A 17954-nucleotide genomic window follows, 5' to 3' on the forward strand; every position below is an offset into this window, starting at 1 on the left:
TGAGGTGAGCCCAATACTTTCCAGTACTTATGGGGAGTAGGAAGCAGAATTTTGGGGGAAGCAGAATTACGGGGAAGACTGAAGCAGAATTTCCTGATAGCGGGAAAGCAGAAGAAATAGCAGCCATGAAGGCAAATTATCCTAGAGGCCTGCAGGGGCAAACAAACAAACAAACAAAAATGGTGCTTCATAGTTCCCTGAAGTTGGTTTCACTGCTGAAGAAATTCTCTGACAGAATCCCTTGAGAGACTCTAGTCCCATCAGCCTATGCCTGATGTTGGGGGTCCTGCTGAATGATGTTGTCCCACTGCACTGGGTGCAGATAGAACTATTGGTTTCAGTGTCTCTCTGACCATGTGGACATGTGAGGATTCCTTGTACCTAGCGAGACTCCTGACTCCATACCTCCGTAAAACTGAGAGGAAATAAATACGTTTTAATATAAATGTTAGTTAACATACTACATGCAAGTACACTAAGGTACCCTCTCAAAAATATAAAGTCTTAAACAATCCAGCTTAAACAATTTTAAACAATTGGCTTAAACAATCCAGCTGTATAACAATTATGAGAAAGATACCTATAACAAAGTGGCAGAAAAAAGGTTTTGTTCACATAGACGTATATAAGGAAATGCAAACCAGAAAGAAAGGGATGCTAAATAAAATTCTAAGAGATGTAAACACATTTTTACAAATTCCTAAAGATTTTTTAAAATCATAAAGATGCAGTCATGTGTATAGTTACATATATTATATATATAATTCATTGTTTATATATATAATTCACTGTAAGTTTATATATAGTGAGATATATAGAGAGTCCTGTATATGTGTATATACACATTTGCATACACACACAAACACACACACACACACACACACATAATCCCTTAAGCAATATAGTTGCAAAATACATAGTGCTAAACTTCTCTAAAAATTAAGATTACTTGATTTTAAAAATCTTTATAAGAGACATTTACTATGCCTCTCACAGAATTCGACATGTTAAGCAGATAACATATAAATATTAAGATTTGAATAATAAAATCGTTATTTTTATAGATGCTTCAGCCAGACTGTCTGGGATTGATCCCTCCTTGATCTTTTGTTTGGATGCTCTTGGACCATTTAGTTAACTTCTGTGTGCTTCAGTTTTCTTGTTTGTTAGATGTGGAAAAGAATAATATAATGCTAATCAGGTTGTTGTGAGGATTAAATGGACTACCAGTTTAAGTACTTAAAACATTTCCTGTTAGAAGTTACCTCTCAATAACACCGTCACATCATCCTCATCCTCATCCTCATCATCTTCCCCTAGAAAAATATAGTTGATTCAGGTTGACCCAGATAGATCTAAAAATCTTGAAATGACTAACAATCATAGAAGAGATTGGAGAGGTGGTTTTCATTGTCCACCAAAATCATTAATAACAATGACAGCAACAACATAATAACAAAATAATAATTTTTGGTTAGAATGAAAGGCTTGTCAATTTTTTTTTATTTTTCCAAAGCCTTTAGGAGAATCTACTGTCTATCTATCATAATATCATCATTTATTAAAACTCAACTTTATATGATATACTTTACATGAAATAAAATATACTCATTTTTGCAGTTTGATAAGATTTGTTAGATGAATATACCCATGTAACTGCTGACACAATCAGAAACAGGATATTTTTGTCACTTTAAAATATTCCCTGTGCCTTTTTGCACTTAAATCTTCACCCATCTCAGCCATAAGAAACCATTCTCTGTTTTCTGGTCAGTATAAAATTGCTTTGACTTTTTTCCAAGATATTTTTTGGTATTTTTTTTAAGATTAGTTCAAATAGTAGCGTGCTTGGGTGACTCAGTGTGTTAAGTGTCAGCCTTCAGCTCAGGTCATGATATCTGGGTCCTAGGATTTAGCCCTGCATAGGGTTTCCTGCTCCTCAGGGACTTTGTTTCTTCCTATCCCTCCACCCCTTCCCATGCTCATTCTCTTTATCTCTCTCAAATAAATAAATAAAATCTTTTTTTAAAAGGGACTAATTCAAATAGTGAATATTAGTAATTTTTGTCTTTTTAGTGTTGACTAGTATTACATTTATGAATATATCACAATTTTAAATTTATTATACAGGTAGGCATTTGTGCTGTTTCCAATATTTGCCTATTACAAAAAAATCGTCATGAATTTTTATTGCAGACCTTTATGTGGACATATGCTTTCAGTACCTTTGGGGAAGTATTTAAGAGTAGAGCTGCATATTTTAAGAACTGTCAAATTGCTTTTGAGGGTAGTTTTAACACTTTATACTTCTACCAGCCAGATGTAAGTGTTCTAGTTGCTTCATATCCTCAAAAACCTTTGGAATTTTCAGTATTCTTAATTTTGGCCTTTCTAATGGGTGTGCAGTAGTATTTCATTGTGGCTTTAATGTTTGTTTCCTTGATGAACAATGATGTTGAATACCCATTTTATGTGTTTAAATGTCATACAGATATCTTTGGTGAAATGTCTGTTCATATATTTTTAAAATTACTTTAATTGGTTGTTTTGTTTTTGAGCTGTAAAAATACATTAATGATGTATTTCAGAGATCAGCCATTTTTCATTTTGGTGAAGCCCAGTATTTCTATTTTTTTTCTTGTAGGTTTTATGTTTTTGTATTTGAAGGTATACGTGTGAGTGTGTGTCTTAACAAATCTTTGCCTATTCCAAGATCTTGTATATTTTCTTCTAGGAGTTTTAAAGTTTGTTTTTTTTTAAGATTTTGTTTATTTATTTGACAGAGAGAGACATCACAAGTAGGCAGAGAGGCAGACAGAGGGGGAAGGGGAGCAGGCTCCCTGCTGAGCAGAGAGCCCCATGTGGGGCTCCATCCCACGACCCTGGGATCATGACCTGAGCCAAAGGCAGAGGCTCTAACCCACTGAGCCACCCAGGTGCCCCAAGTTTTAAAGTTTTACCTTTAGGTTTGTGATTGATTTCAAGCTTTTTTTTATGTGTATGGTGCGAGGTGAGGTTCAAAATGAATTTATTCCAAATGAACATCCATTTGTTTAGGCATCATTTCGTGAAATATGATGCTTTTATCTTTGAACTGTCTTGACACAGTTGTTTAAAATCAATTCACCCTATAAGTGCATGTCTATTATATTTTAGACATTATATTTTATATTCTAGTGGCCTGTATTGGCAATACCATACTAACTTGTCACTTTAGATTGCTAGTAAATGGATGAAATCAAAGTATAATTCTTCCAACTTTGTTATCATTTTAATTTTACTTCATTTCTATATGTATTTTTACTTTCTTGGTTTCATTTCCTTATAAATTTCAGCATCATTTGATAACTGTCCCAAAAAAACCTACTAGGACTTTGATTGGAATTATTTCAAATCTATAGACCTATTTGCAGATAACTGACTTTTTTTTTTAAAGATTTTATTTATTTATTTGACAGAGATCACAAGCAGGCAGAGAGGCAGGCAGAGTGAGAGAGGAGGAAGCAGGCTCCCCGCTGAGCAGAGAGCCCGATGCGGGGCTCGATCCCAGGACCCTGAGATCATGACCCGAGCCGAAGGCAGTGGCTTAACCCACTGGGCCACCCAGGCACCCCAGATAACTGACTTCTTAAAAATATTGAGTCTTCTGGTCCATGAACATGGTATATTTGTTCACTTATTTAATTCATTTTATTTATCTCAATAATTCTTTGTCGTTTTTAGTGTATAGATTAATTTATTATTATTTTTTAAAGATTTTATTTATTTATTTGACAGTGATCACAAGTAGGCAGAGAGAGAGGAAGGGAAGCAGGCTCCCCGCTGATCAGAGAGCCCAACATGGGGCTCCATCCCAGGACCCTGGGATCATGACCTGAGCCGAAGGCAGAGGCTTTAACCCACTGAGGCACCCAGGCGCCCCTAGATCTTAATTTAGAAGCCTGATGCACATCCCATTGCCCTGTAGTGATTAAATATTAAGAGAATGAGAAATTATCAGCAGAAGTTTATAAGAAGGAGCTGCTATAGTGATATAAGGAAAGAGAGATGGAAGAACGATCAAATCGCATTCGAGATAGAATGAGAAAGAATTATTTGGAGACAATGAGTGTAGCCAATTCTTTTAAGATGTTTTAATGTAAAAAAAGAAGCAGGGAAATGAATTGGTAGCTGGAGGAAGATGTGAAGTCAAAAAGGTTGTTGATTTTTAAGGTGGTCAAAATAGCAGCAGATCTCTGTGTTGTAATGATACAAAGAAAAGGGAGAACTGTTGATTCTGAAGAGTAAAGGACGCATACCTGGAACCATCTCTTGAGTATGTAGGAAAGCATATAAAAGAGAGCATGGTCCCTGGAGCACAATAGAGAGCTTGGCTTGAGGCAGAAGTGTGGTTTACCCAGACTCAGAAAGAGTGAAGGCAGAGTGTATGGGTCCAGGTGCATACATATGACTAGCTGCAGTGGTAGGAGCTGCAGAAGGTCTCTTTTGATTCTTATTTTCTTATCAGTGAAATAGGTAGCAAAGTCTTGGAATATGGGGTAGAAGTTTAGGAGATCTAACTAAAGGAGTGCTCTTTAAATTGGATGAATCCATCTTTAAGGAAAAAACCCTCTACATAGTGACTATTTTTCTCATATCTCAGTAGAAAAATTCTCATATTTTTCTCATATCTCAGTAGAAAAATTCAGCATTTTGGCATTTTTATAAATAAATAATTTTTTATTTTGGAAGGGGCAGAGATGGTTTTAAATAAAAATTTGATGTTCAATTAAGATGAATATCATAACTATAAAATAGTTCATTCAGTTTGCCTTCTCATGAATTGGAACTCATTTGAGTTCACCTAAGGTTAAGATACAGTAATTGCTCTCTCAGGCCTCTTTCGATGGTGGTTAGACCCTATGTAGAAATGAGGAATATGATGGATATAGTTACAGAAGAATTTCATGGAAATTGTAAGATAAAGTCGTAAAATGTAGCCATAGAAACCTTCTGGCTCATCAAATAAAAGCAAACTGAGTCTGAAAGATATCTTTTGGTTTATTCACATTTTATTTGTGGGTTTATTTTCCCAGTTTCCATTCAGTTTAAGATGCTGAGAGTGTAAGTTCTTTTCATTACAACATGAAAATAAGTCCAAGCAATATTCTGCTCTCATGTTATAGCCATGCTTGTATGCGTTGGTATCTCTGTATGTACGCAGCTATTTTTCCTATTGTTAGCTTTTTTTTTATTATTGTTAGCTTTTTTATTCAGTAAGAAGTTAGTCCCTCCCAAACCAGTGGCAAGACTCAAACATATTAAAAAGTTTAGCTGGAGGGCTGGGTGTGAAACACAAACAGCATTCTTTCCCTTACAGAGTTGTTTTGCAAATACATGCACACTTGTTCTTGGTCTCTGGAGATTATAAATATGTTACCTAGGAGAGCAGCGATACTCTTTTGGACTTGACTCCACTTTCTTTACATACTTTTCCGTCTTTTAGGAGCCTCGTGCACATATTTTAAAAATATGATTTAGAATGGATTTAGTGACAGTGCATAAGATCCTTTGATTTTATTTTCCTTTTCTCTTCACCCTAACTAGTAGCGGGAGTTACTGGCATGCTTCAGAAAGCTTACTTGCGTTTGAATACAGTCTAAATCAGTGCAGACCCTTGACTGACTTAATCTTCGCTTGCAAATGACAATGCAGTGAAACCAGAGGAAGAAAAAAAAATGACTTCCTTTCCTATTGGAAACCTAATAAGTAGTTAACCTGACCCAGTTTTCAATAAGATTTTCTGATGACCCAACAGGAGTGACTATCTCTAGTCAAAGAAGGGGAGGGTGAATTTAATCTTTCATGCCACTGGAATGGCAGCTGCTCTCAGCTCTCTCTGATTCTGTGAAGGATGGTGAAGATAGAGCTGTTTTTTCGGTATAGGGAGAATTTTCCTTTTGAATATTCCAAACGGGAGACTTGCCCATGTGCCTCAAGAACTAATTGTCTAGGTTCCGTCAGGAATGCAGCAGGAGAGGAGCGTATTTCATGCTTAAGACCAGAGAAGAGCCACGCAATACTCAGTGGATAAAAGGCTTGCAGTCCCAGCTGGGAAAAAGAGTCCCATTATCTCCCAGCTGCATAGACATTCCAGACGGCTTGGTTCTGCCTGGATGCACAGCATGCCTGGCTGAGAGCTTGAAACAGAGTTCTGCAGAAAAATTGTAAAGATCCCGAGACATTTCCCTGGTAAGATCTGTAAGTACAAAATTGTGCTGTCTGCTGCAATGAGAATTTTGCTGGGCAAGCTGCAGCTTTTCTTCCTTTCAATGTCTTTGTATTAGCATTACAGGTAAAAGCTGGGTTTGGGGGAGCCGTGACTGCTTTATTTATGCTATGTTTCTATGATGTTGATGCTTAAAATGCATTTATTCCTTGTAAGAGAAAATGTATTGAATCTGTATTCTGGGGAGCTCAGGATCAAACCAGGGAAAGAGAGACTACAGGTACATTTTTCAGTGTTTCACTAGTCTTTGCTGCAGTAAAACTAATGGGCAAGATGGGATGACAGTGCTAATTCTGGTACTTTAGGATGGCTTCACGCCCTTTCTGTAATGGCAAATGGGGAAATGTTATTGCTAATTTTTTTTTTCATTGAAGTGTAGAGGGGTGGGGTTTGCAGTGTCCAATGGATGATTTAAAGGAATGGTTATAAAAAGTTTCCTGGGGGAGGGATTTGGTGAGGGGAGCAGTGTAAGACTGGAGGTCACATGATCCCCCCCAAATTTTGTCTGGCACTTTGCTTTTCACCCAGCTTCCAGATAATAGCTTCTGGAGTTTCCATTCACAATAGTTAAGCTTGTCAGTATTAAACTACCCATAATACTTTATGAAAAGTTTCAGAAGTTGATAACTTGGGAATAAAACTTATAAGAGCTCTAAGATTAGCCATGTAGAACCCATTATGTTAATGGAATACTGTCAATTTTGGGGGTTTGGGGAGAAACTGGAATTCATAGTTCTTGCTTCTCTGATTGAAGACTACTTATGTTTAAATAATCAGCATCCTGACTATGTCCTCTGGGAAATATTCACAGAATGACTAAACAGAAGTTATACTGAGAGAAAATAGGGAGAACAGTAGAATTACACAGAATCAATTTGGAAAATGAGGTATTCATAATCTTATCTGCAGTGGCAATGTTTTTTAAAAATTTTGTAAGAGAAAGAGCCATAAGTTAAATATTGAGATTCCAGTTTTGAGCAATCCTCATTTATCTGATGGGTTTATCGTTATTGTTGTTAAAGATTTCATCAGTTTATGTGTATTGTATTTTATAAGATATTTAAGCACACTCTCCTGCACCCCACCCCCTCTCATACATGTGTAAACCTACACAAATTCAGAAAACAAACATACACAGACACAATACTGACATGATTTGTGTAACAAACAGAAATCCAGAGTCATTTCATCTTTGATGTTTCAGTGATCTTTTTAAAACAATATCATGGCTATGCAATTCAGAGATTTCAAATATATAAATGTGCAATTTTTATAAGGGTTTCTATGAGGTTATATAAATGCATAACTTATCACATCTTAGCCAAAAAGCTTGTCATTTATAAACTGCACTGCATTACTTCCTTTGAATATTTCTAGTGAAGTGCCAGAAGAGTTTGTTTAGTATTCCCTATGTAACTTGCCCTAATGAAAACAAATTCACATTGTCATTTGGAGAATTAATACATATTTGGTCTTAGCTTAGACAAAAAAAAAAAAAAAAAAAATCAATTATCTTGTGAAAAGAATGTGAGGTATATTAAGTTGTTTGCATTCTTTTGTGTTTTTGACAAATGAAAAAAAAAAAGAAAATACTCAGTAATACAAAAGTAAGTTTGTACCTTTATATTTTAGTGGAAGGAGAGGGGTTATGAAATATTTGTTTTTTTCACTTATGTAGTCAACATCATATTAATTAGAATGCAGTAATATAAGCTATACTCCTTAAAAATAACTCAGGCTAAATATAAAAGTTCAAAAAAGAAATCTTGTCACCTGTAAAAAACCATCATGATATTTGTAGGCATCCTATGCCAAAATTCATATAACAAAATGAGAGGGAGAGACTTAAGAAGAATGCTTTCTTATCATACATTTTTGTTTGTTTTTGGCAGATAAGTATTTAGATAATGTGACCAGTGATAGATACATAGATAGATATTCTTTTAAAAGAAGATGATCCTACCTTATTCTTTAAATAAAAGTATTAAATTTATTTTATATTTGGATTAAATAGAAAAAATAGAGCTGATATGAAACTGAAGAATTTGCTGAATTTCAGGTATTTGTTTCCTACCCCCCCCCAAAAAGGGATATTAGGTCCATAAAAATAACACATGAATTAAGAACAAAAATTAAGAAAATATTAGTAGTTTGAGGTCACCATTTTTATGATTCATATTTAAATATCAAGCAATCTCTTGTAAGTCTTTGTTGTGATAGTTAAAGACATTTAACTTTATGTACTTTATGGTTATTTTCCTTACGTACACCACCTGAACCTCAATTATATTATCAGTTTTATATTATTGAGATTTATAGTATTTACATTCTGGCTTAATTCACACAGTCTTAGTTAGACTTACTTGGAATTTGAAAAAAAAAAAATCAGTCCTTATCAATTACTTACTATTCAATTCATCACTCCTGTATTCTTAATTTTGAAATATTTCTTGGGTTGTTAGATTTCACTGATAAGTAGTACCCCTCCACTAAAGAAACAGTCATAGATGCTATATTTTTTATGTGCCTACATAGAACATCTTCTTTTGCCTTATACATGGAAGACACATTAATCTTCTTGAATCAAACATATTTTTCCCCTTTAAAAACTTGTAAATATTTGTAAACAATGCTGGAGACTCTTCCCATACTGAGGTGTCCATTGGTTATTAGGTATGTCTGAAATTTCCATCCTTGAATATAAGTTGCTCTTTTTGATGTATGTCCACATGATTCTTTTGGGATTTGTCTGTTTGTTGGACTTTTTGTTTTGTTTTGTTTTGTTTTGTTTTCTTTGTTTTTTGCCATAGTATATTCTAGAGTTAGACAGTTTTCATCAAATTTGCTTAAATATGATGTACTGGATTGATTTGAGATTTTTATATTTCAATTTTATTGTTGTTACACTCTGTATTTGATTTTTTTATTGTTATTTTACTACTTTTTCCTTTTCTTCTGTATCACCACTTATGAGCATGTTGGATCTCATTTGTCTTCCACATCTATCATTTTGTCCAAATTTATTTTTAATTTTATACTTTTTCAGTTCATTTTGATTTTCTTTTTAAAAATGTACATGGAAAGATTATGTTTTAGAGATATTTAATCTATAGAAGAGTAATTGTCTAGCCCTTTGTTCAAACTGTGGCTGATTCTTCTTGAGATTTACATTTTTAACTGTGTTTCTCTTAGTTTTTTTCCCTTCTATCATTTTATTCAAAAATGTATGCATGAGGGATGAACAGAGAAAGTACAGAGGATTTTTAGGTGAAACAATCTGTGTGATATTGTCATGGCAGATACTTGTCACTATGCATTTGTCTAGACCCACAGAATATATACTATCAAGAGTGAACCCTGATATGAACTATGGACTTGGGTGATAGTTATGTATCAGTGTAGGTTCTTTGATTATTAACAAATTATAAAACCGTGTACACTGTATTGGTGATGTTAATCACAGGGGAAGCTGTGCATGTATGGGGGCAAGGAGTATAATGTATCAGATTTGGGGGAAATCTGTATCCTCCTAAAAGTAAATGAAGGAGAAGGTACTTGTCAGCTTTCCTATATGCCTCCATCCACCCACTTCATGTAGGTCTGTGTTTTTGTTTTTGATTTTTTAGTATTTGATTTTTGTATTTGATTTTTAGTATTTGGCAGGAGTAAATATTCTATGCTTCAGAATCTCTGTTGTGTTTGCAAGCATTTTTATTAAAGACAGAAGGCTTTTTATTTTGATTTTGTATCCCACCAACATCACTGTGTTTTTCTTTCTCTTTGCTGTTTCCATATATCAAGAGAGGAATTAAAATCTCTTTACTTAATGAACTTCAAATAAAAATCTTTCAGTTTGAGAGAATTATTTTAAATAAAAATTTCATTAGAAAATAAAATTATTCCCATTATTCATATTGAAAAGATCTATTCTAGTCAAAATTGAGTATGTACTATATAATACTTATTGTGATGAAGGCATAACACAGGGCCTATTAGGGAAGAAGAAAAAGCACAGTCAGTCATTGGACACTATTTTGTTATTCTTTTATTTATCATTTTATTATTACTATATTTTCATTTTTTATTCTTTTATTTTTCATTCTCCTATCAGTCTTTAATACTGAAGTCTATGGCCTACTTAACTATCTCTCAAGGAATCTTAGGGTAATGTAGAGTGAATTTGGGTCCTAGTAACATGAATCAAAATTAGGAGTCTCAAATATTTTATGGCAGTAGGGTGGACATAAAATTTATACATAGCAACCTTCCAATTAAATGAATACATGAGTGAAATTACTTAGACATTAAGATTTTTTAAAGAAGCCATGAGAGAGTCATGTATCCTATGAAGTACAAAACAATCTTAACTAGGAAAAGAAGTTCCATTCTCTGGAGTGTGTATAAAGTGACACCAAGATTCTGGAAGCAGGCCTCTTGTGATGAAGGGCTACATACCATCTATATACTTGCTCTTCTCTACATTTGGCACAGAATAGCTTTGTGGTTTAGAGCAAGTAACAGCCTTTCTGTACCTCCATTTCCTATCCACAATGGGGATAATAGTAGAACTGATTTCATTGGAATAGCAAGAGAAATAAGTAAGTTAACATGTAAAAATACCTCCGAGAAAGCCTTGAAATTAATAAGCACTCTTTATGTTAGTTACTTGATTATTTTTATATTAGTGTTACTATTACAACATTTTGTCTATGAGACTTGGGATTGGGGAAAAATAATATAAAACAATGAAAACAATAAAAATCATAATCATCTTCTAATCAATGAAAATGAGTATTTAGTAGAGAATTAAATTTGGAGGTGTAAATTGTAGTTAGATATGAAAATGGAGCTCAGGAAATCTTGTGTGAAGATTCAGAAATGCTGGTCCTCAGATTCACGTAGCCTAAAAATAGGAATGATAGTTCTTCATGCAATAAACAATCAGAGCTGATCAAGAAAAATAGTTCATTTAATTTTCTGACTATAAAAACAATATACAGAAAAACAGAAGAAAATAATAAGCCATAATTCCTTTCACCAAAGAAAACCATCACAAAATACTTGTGAATTTCTTTTGTTGTTAATGGTTTTGATTTTTCTTTTTTTTTTAATTAAAATTTTAATATCCTAAAAAAGTACTGTGTGAACCTGGAAACAACAATAAAATTTGAACCTATAGGAAAAATACTAAAATAAAAAATTAATATCTTCCCACATATTTCTAATCCCACTTCCCAGAGATATTTTCAGCAGTTTATTTTATTGTATTTATTGTTTATTGTCCTTTATTGGATTTAGTAAGCATTCAATATTCATTTCTTCCAACTTTTACTATCTTAAAAATTAGATAATCTGTTACATTTCAGTGAACATAAATATTTAAACATAAAATAAATCTTTATATTTTCCAAAGAAAGCTAAAGATAATATATATCCTTTCACAAACAGGACAATGGCTTGTTTAAATTTCCTCCAAGATATTCCTGCCAACATCCATATTTCTATTATTTTATTTTTACTTTGTTTTTAAGTTTCTCTTAATATTTTATCAATATTAAATTTATGACATGTTTTTCTGTGTTATTTATTAACCATTTCTTCTTACTACAGACATACATCTCGTGGGTTCATTTCCTGTCTACTGAAGACCATTTAAAGATCATTATAGAAACAGTCTTAAATTCTCTTACAGTTTACCTTCTAAAAATTACTTACTTTTCTCACATTTTAAAATAATAATGCAGTTGGTTACAGAACTCCATGATGACCAATAATTTTTTTCTCGACATTTTTTGCATATTTTGTTCGTTGCTCTTCTGGAATAGAATTTTGCTCATGAGAAGACTGCTCATAGTCTAACTATAACATCTTTGAAGATATATTTGTCTTTCATTCTGGTAGAATTTAAAAATTTCGCTTTGCAATGATGTCTTTGGGTTCATTACAATGTGTGTAGGTGTGGATTTGTTTTAAATTTAAAAAACTCTGGCCTCTACAAGCTCCTAAATCTGTCTAACTTCAATTTTGAAAAATTCTCAGCTACTATATATTTACTCTTATCCCTTTTCCATCTTTACTTTCTCTAAGATGCTCATTAAGTATTTAAAACTTCTTCTGTTCTTCTTTGTCTTATGTTATATATTTTTATATTCTGCTTTTTTATGTTTCACTCTGTGTGATTTCCTGTCATATGTATTTCATAAATTTATTTTTCTTTTCAGAAAATATTTTTTGATTTCTGTAATTTCTATTACTTATCTTAAAAATTATCTTATTTTAAAGTTGATTTTTGATTATTCAATTAGTTTTAGTTTTTTTCAGGGACAAATTACATCATTATTTGTGTTTGCTGAGTCTTCCTCATGGCCGTTTATTCCTTTTGATGTTTGTAATCTTTTTTTTATGAAGACCCACCTTTAGCAGTTGTTGATTCCCATGAGAGACCAGCATTATCATAGTTGAAGATGCTTCTCTACAGCATTGTTTCACTTTTGCCTCTAGATTTTCTCTATAATTTCCCCATTTGTACTAGCTTCTATGGTAATTTTTGGCCTAAAATTATCTTAACATACAGAGAGAATAAATTTAGGCCCTACAACCACACTTGGCAAAAACTTGATTTTCAGCCTATCCCTGGAAGACCCTTTCTTTCCAGCAGATAAGCAAAATCCTTTAAAGTCCCATGTTTTGTGGACGGTCCTCTTTTCCTTGGTTTATTCCAGTTCCTTTTGAGTTGTCTCCTCATTTTGGGTCCTCACCAATCTAACTTTGAGTTTCCTCTTCATTTTGGGTCCCTGACAATTTATCTTTCTTGTTTACAACCTTAATTATGCATATTTTAAAGTATTCTTATATAACCTTCTCTGTCTCTATGGTAGACTCTTTCTACATCATATTGCATAGTATCATATACTACATACATACATGTTCACTGCAGTTTTCCTCATCTGCTTCCCACCAAAAGAAGGTCATCAAATTTTCTGGTTTGCTGATACTTTATTTTTTTCCTGGTATTCTTACAATTTCATATATTTCCTGGGCTGTGTTTTCTGTCAGTTTAGTGGTGCTTTAGAGGTCAAGGCATAAACTCACTCCAAAATTGTGAACCACAAGTTAATTATGGAGTTAAAATAAGATTTTTCACAGAAACCAAAGATGCTTTTCCTTAATTTTTAAGTTATTCACTAGTCAATTGTATATGTCTTTCCATTGTTTCCATTCAAACAATTTAATTTACCAAAGTGCTGTTTTAGTTTGAAAGGACAGTTCATTCGATGAGACAGTATGCTAGGAAACACTCTAGATGTAGTTAGAAAAACTGGCCAATTTGTATTGTTTACATATTCTCTAAGAATGGTAGCTATATTAATTGCTATGTTTAATGGTGTACAGGTTCTTAAAATGTAGAGGAAATTATTCAAAATGTTTATCAGCACAGTAATTCCTTTTTTTTTTTTTTTTTTGGACAGAGAGAGACATAACGATGGAGGTAACAGAATCTGGTGGTGGAGAGGGAGAAGCAGGCTTCTGGCAGAGCAGGGAACCTGATGCAGGGCTCCATGTGGGGCTCCATCCCAGGACTCTAGGATCAAGACCTGAGCTGAAGGCAGATACTTAACAACTGAGCCACCCAGGCGCCCTTTTTTTCTTTTTTTTTATAAGCACAGTAATTCCTAATAACACATTAAACCAAGTGCTTAACCAGACCACTCTTCCTTTAGATGACTTCTGTTGATTAAAAGTGAGAATTTTGGATGGATTTTTTTTTTGTAAGTGTTCTTTTAAGGATGGGAGGAGAAACTAAAATAAGACATTCTGTAAAGTTCCTAGTAATTTATCACCCTTGTTTGTAAGAGGCCAGTATGGACATTTTATTTTCAGTGATTTTATTTGTCCATTATTTCAAAGTTTAATTGATCTGGCTTCTCTTACATTTGTATGATAAAGGGGTTGTATAAGGAGATTTTTGTAGTATCTTTGTAAATATCAGGAGTGTAATATACTTGTTGGAATAGAGCTCTTAGCAAAAGAACATAATTTTCCCCTTTTAGCACCTGTCAAAGTCCTCCAATCAGTAAAGAGCAATAAATGAAAGAGAAGGTCAGAAATCAGACATGCTGCTAATTTTCTGTCAGCTGATATAAGAATAAATTAAAGAAAGTCCTTAAAGTTTTGTTGGGATGAAAAGGTTACAATTACTCAATTGTTGATAGAAAGTAATTTTTTTGAAGGTAATTTTTTTTTACGGTATAACATGAAGATATTTTCTGGGTGTTTACTGTTAGCAAATTCTTAAACATGCTTAATTGTGAATATGCGGTACTAACAGATAAGCTAATTCTGACATTCCTATTTATAAGTTAACACAAAAGTGTGTATTCAAGGATTCTCTTTATTTACTTTCTTTTCAGTGTTCCAAGATTCATTGTTTATGCACCACACCCAGTGTTCCATGCAATATGTCCCCTCCTTAATACCCACCACGAGGCTCACCCAACCCTCCATCCCCCTCTCCAAAACCCTCAGTTTGTTTCTCAGAGTCCACAGTCTCTCATGGTTTGTCTCCCCCTCCAATTTCCCCCAACTCACTTCGCCTCTCCTTCTCCCAATGTCCTCCATGTTATTGCTTACGCTCCACAAGTAAGTGAAACCATATGATAATTGACTGTCTGCTTGACTTATTTCACTCAACACAATCTCCTCCAGAAGATATTTGAAAATGACACTACAAACGACTGATATCCAAGGATTCTCTTTAAATTAGCATAGTGGTGGGCACCTGGGTGACTCAGTCCTTAAGCGGCTGCCTTCCGCTCAGTTCATGATCCCAGGACCCTGGGATCCAGGCCGGGCTCTCTGCTCAGTGGGAAGCCTGCTTCTCCCTCTCCTGCTCCCCTGCTTGTGTTCCCTCTCTCTCTGTGTCTCTCTCTGCCAAATAAATAAATAAATAAATCCTTTAAAAATTATTAGCGTAGTGGTTGTAATATATGTATTTTTCAGAGGTGAGTGCCTATTTTAAGTTGATATTTTGTGCAAGCTGTGTCTGTGCAAACTGTGTCTGTGTCTATCCAAAACTTCTAGTTAATTTAGATGAATAATTTAACATACTTAATTACCAATATTAATATTATAACTAAATAAAATGTACTAGCAATAAAGTAATAGTAGAAGTAATTTTAAAGTTTAATTAAATAACCTCTCAAAGCACCAAAATTCATTAATTTCATCTTTATAGATGATTGAAAAATGTGATACATAGTGTTAGTTGCCACTCTTATAAACACAGTTTTAAAGGGTTTTTCCTAGCTTTTTAAAAAAATACTTGGTATTCACAGAAGTTTGGGTCATATATTTTGACTTGTTTCATTAACTGTGGTTGTGCTCTGTGCCAGAGTCTAAGTTCTTGAAAGCTTGGACCTTGGCTGATTCCTCTTTGTATATCCAGTGCCCATTCATAGTAGACAGTGGTCTCCACTAATATCTTAATTCCACAAATGTTGCCTGAATACTTACTGTGAGATTGATGCCATTCCAGGCATGGGGATGTTTAACTCTAAATAAGATTGAGAAGAGTTCTGCTATTGTGAAGGTAAAATTTTAGTATGTGTTCTTGAACTCAGTTAAGCATTCATCTCTACCAGTTGGTGGCTAATATTGTTAATTTTATATCTTATTCGAGAAATGAGCATTAGAAGTTAATAAATTATCTGATTCCAAGATAATTTTTTAAAAATAAAATACTGTGATATAGTGAGAAATAGCAAAGGACTACATTAAAAGGTATATGTATTTGCTTGGAATAATAATTATCCCTCAGTTGTGATAAATAGTGATGTATTCTAGGTTATGCAAAGGATTCATAATCTGCCTAAAAAAGAGTAGATTAATGGAAAGTAGCATCTCATGTTATATATATGTCCACATAATTGTCTAATCATATACTGTCTCTTTTGCCTGAATGTTATTCATTTTCATCAAGTAAGTAGTACTTACAGACTTACTGACATGATGAAATCTGTTCAGAATTTGCAAACTACATCAAATACTTAAGTAACTTTGGAAAATTATATAGCAAGTAAAGAAAATAAAAGACAAACATCATTTATTTATTTAAATTATTTTTATTGAAGCAGAATTAACATACAATGTTATATTAGTTTCAGGTGTACAACATATTGATTTAATAATTATATACATTACTCAGTGCTCATCACAATAAGTATAGTCACCATCTGTCACCATACAATGTCATCACAATATTATCGACTATATTCTCTAAGCTGTCTTTTTCATCTCTGTATGTTGTTGTGTAACTAGAAGTTTTTCCTTCTTAATCCCCTTTATCTGTTTTACCCGTCCACCTACCCATCTCTCCTCCAGCAACTGCCAGATTGTTCTCTGTATTCAAAAATTTGTTTTGTGTGTTTGTTTCTTTGTTCATTTGTATTTTATATTTCACATATAAGTGAAATTGTATGGTATTTGTCTTTCTCTATCGGACTTGCTTTACTTAGCATAGTACCCTCTAGGTCCATCCATGTTGTCACAAATGGCAAGATTTGATTCTTCTTTTATGGCTGAGTAATATTGCAAAGTGTGTGTGTGTGTGTGTGTGTGTGTGTGTGTGTGTGTGTGTGTATCACATCTTTATCCATTTAACTATTGATAGACACTTGGGTTCTTTATCTTGGCCATTGTAAATATGCTACTATAAAAATAGGGGTATATGTATCTTTTCAAATTAGTGTTTCTGTTTTCTTTGGGTAAATATCCAGTAGTGGGACTAACTGGATCAAGAATATCATTTATTTCAATCCTTCTCTTAGTTCGTGAAAGGTATATGCCTTTATTATGCAAAATTTGGAAAATGCAGAAAAATTACTGATTATCTTATCAAGATTATCTTATCAAGCTATGGCATCCTTTTAGTCATCTTTGTGATTGTGTGTATAAAATTCAACTTTGGGGTGAATCTATATGTTTTGTTTTATAACTTGTTCTTGTTACTTAATGTACTATGAACATTTTCAGATTTCATAAATATTCTCTTAAATCTGAGGGATATTCACCAGACGGGTGTGCCATAAATTTTCACAAACCAATAATGTATCATCGGATATTTAGTTTTTTAGAATTATTACTTATGAAATATTAGAATTATTACTTATGAAATATACTTATGAAAATATTATGATGCCTACGTATATCCTTATACCTAAATATTTTATATACATCTCTGATTACATTTAAAAAATAAATCCACAGTATTAAAATTTCAGTGTTAAGTGGTATGTATTATTTTAAAGGTGACAGTGTGTATATTACTTAATTGTCCTTGGGGAAAGCTGAATTCCCATTGCCACATACTTGTAAAGAGTATGTGTGTATATCATGAATACTCTTCAGTTGGATTGGCAAAACAAACACACAAATAAACTCCATTCCAATATTGTTCTAAATCACCCTTTTTCCATAAATATGGTCTGAATATTTCATGAATGTTCATGGAACACTTGTATCTGCTCCTTTTATTAAGGTCAGCCCATATCATTTGTCCTTTTTTCCATTGGTATTGTACATTTTTTTCTTTCTTTTGCTCAAGAAGTTCATCATACATCTAGAAGATCACATTTATTTTTCACACATTTCAAACTTTTTTCTAAGTTTATAATATAATTGAATTTTA

At 33.2% G+C, this 17954-nt stretch overlaps 1 protein-coding gene across 1 annotated transcript in view; it reads left to right on the forward strand.

Annotated features, from left to right (window-relative positions):
* Positions 1-5792: 5792 nt before the first annotated feature.
* Positions 5793-17954, forward strand: part of LOC111144105 (contactin 6) — a 303309-nt gene continuing 291147 nt past the window's right edge. The window contains exon 1 of the mRNA XM_022498236.1: positions 5793-6240. The gene's annotated coding sequence lies outside the window, so the exon portion shown is untranslated. The remainder of the gene's footprint in view (positions 6241-17954) is intronic.

Source organism: Enhydra lutris, unplaced genomic scaffold (assembly GCF_002288905.1).
Source record: "Enhydra lutris kenyoni isolate GAN:26980312 unplaced genomic scaffold, ASM228890v2 scaffoldscaffold10, whole genome shotgun sequence".
In the NCBI taxonomy this organism is placed as follows: Eukaryota; Metazoa; Chordata; class Mammalia; order Carnivora; family Mustelidae; genus Enhydra; species Enhydra lutris.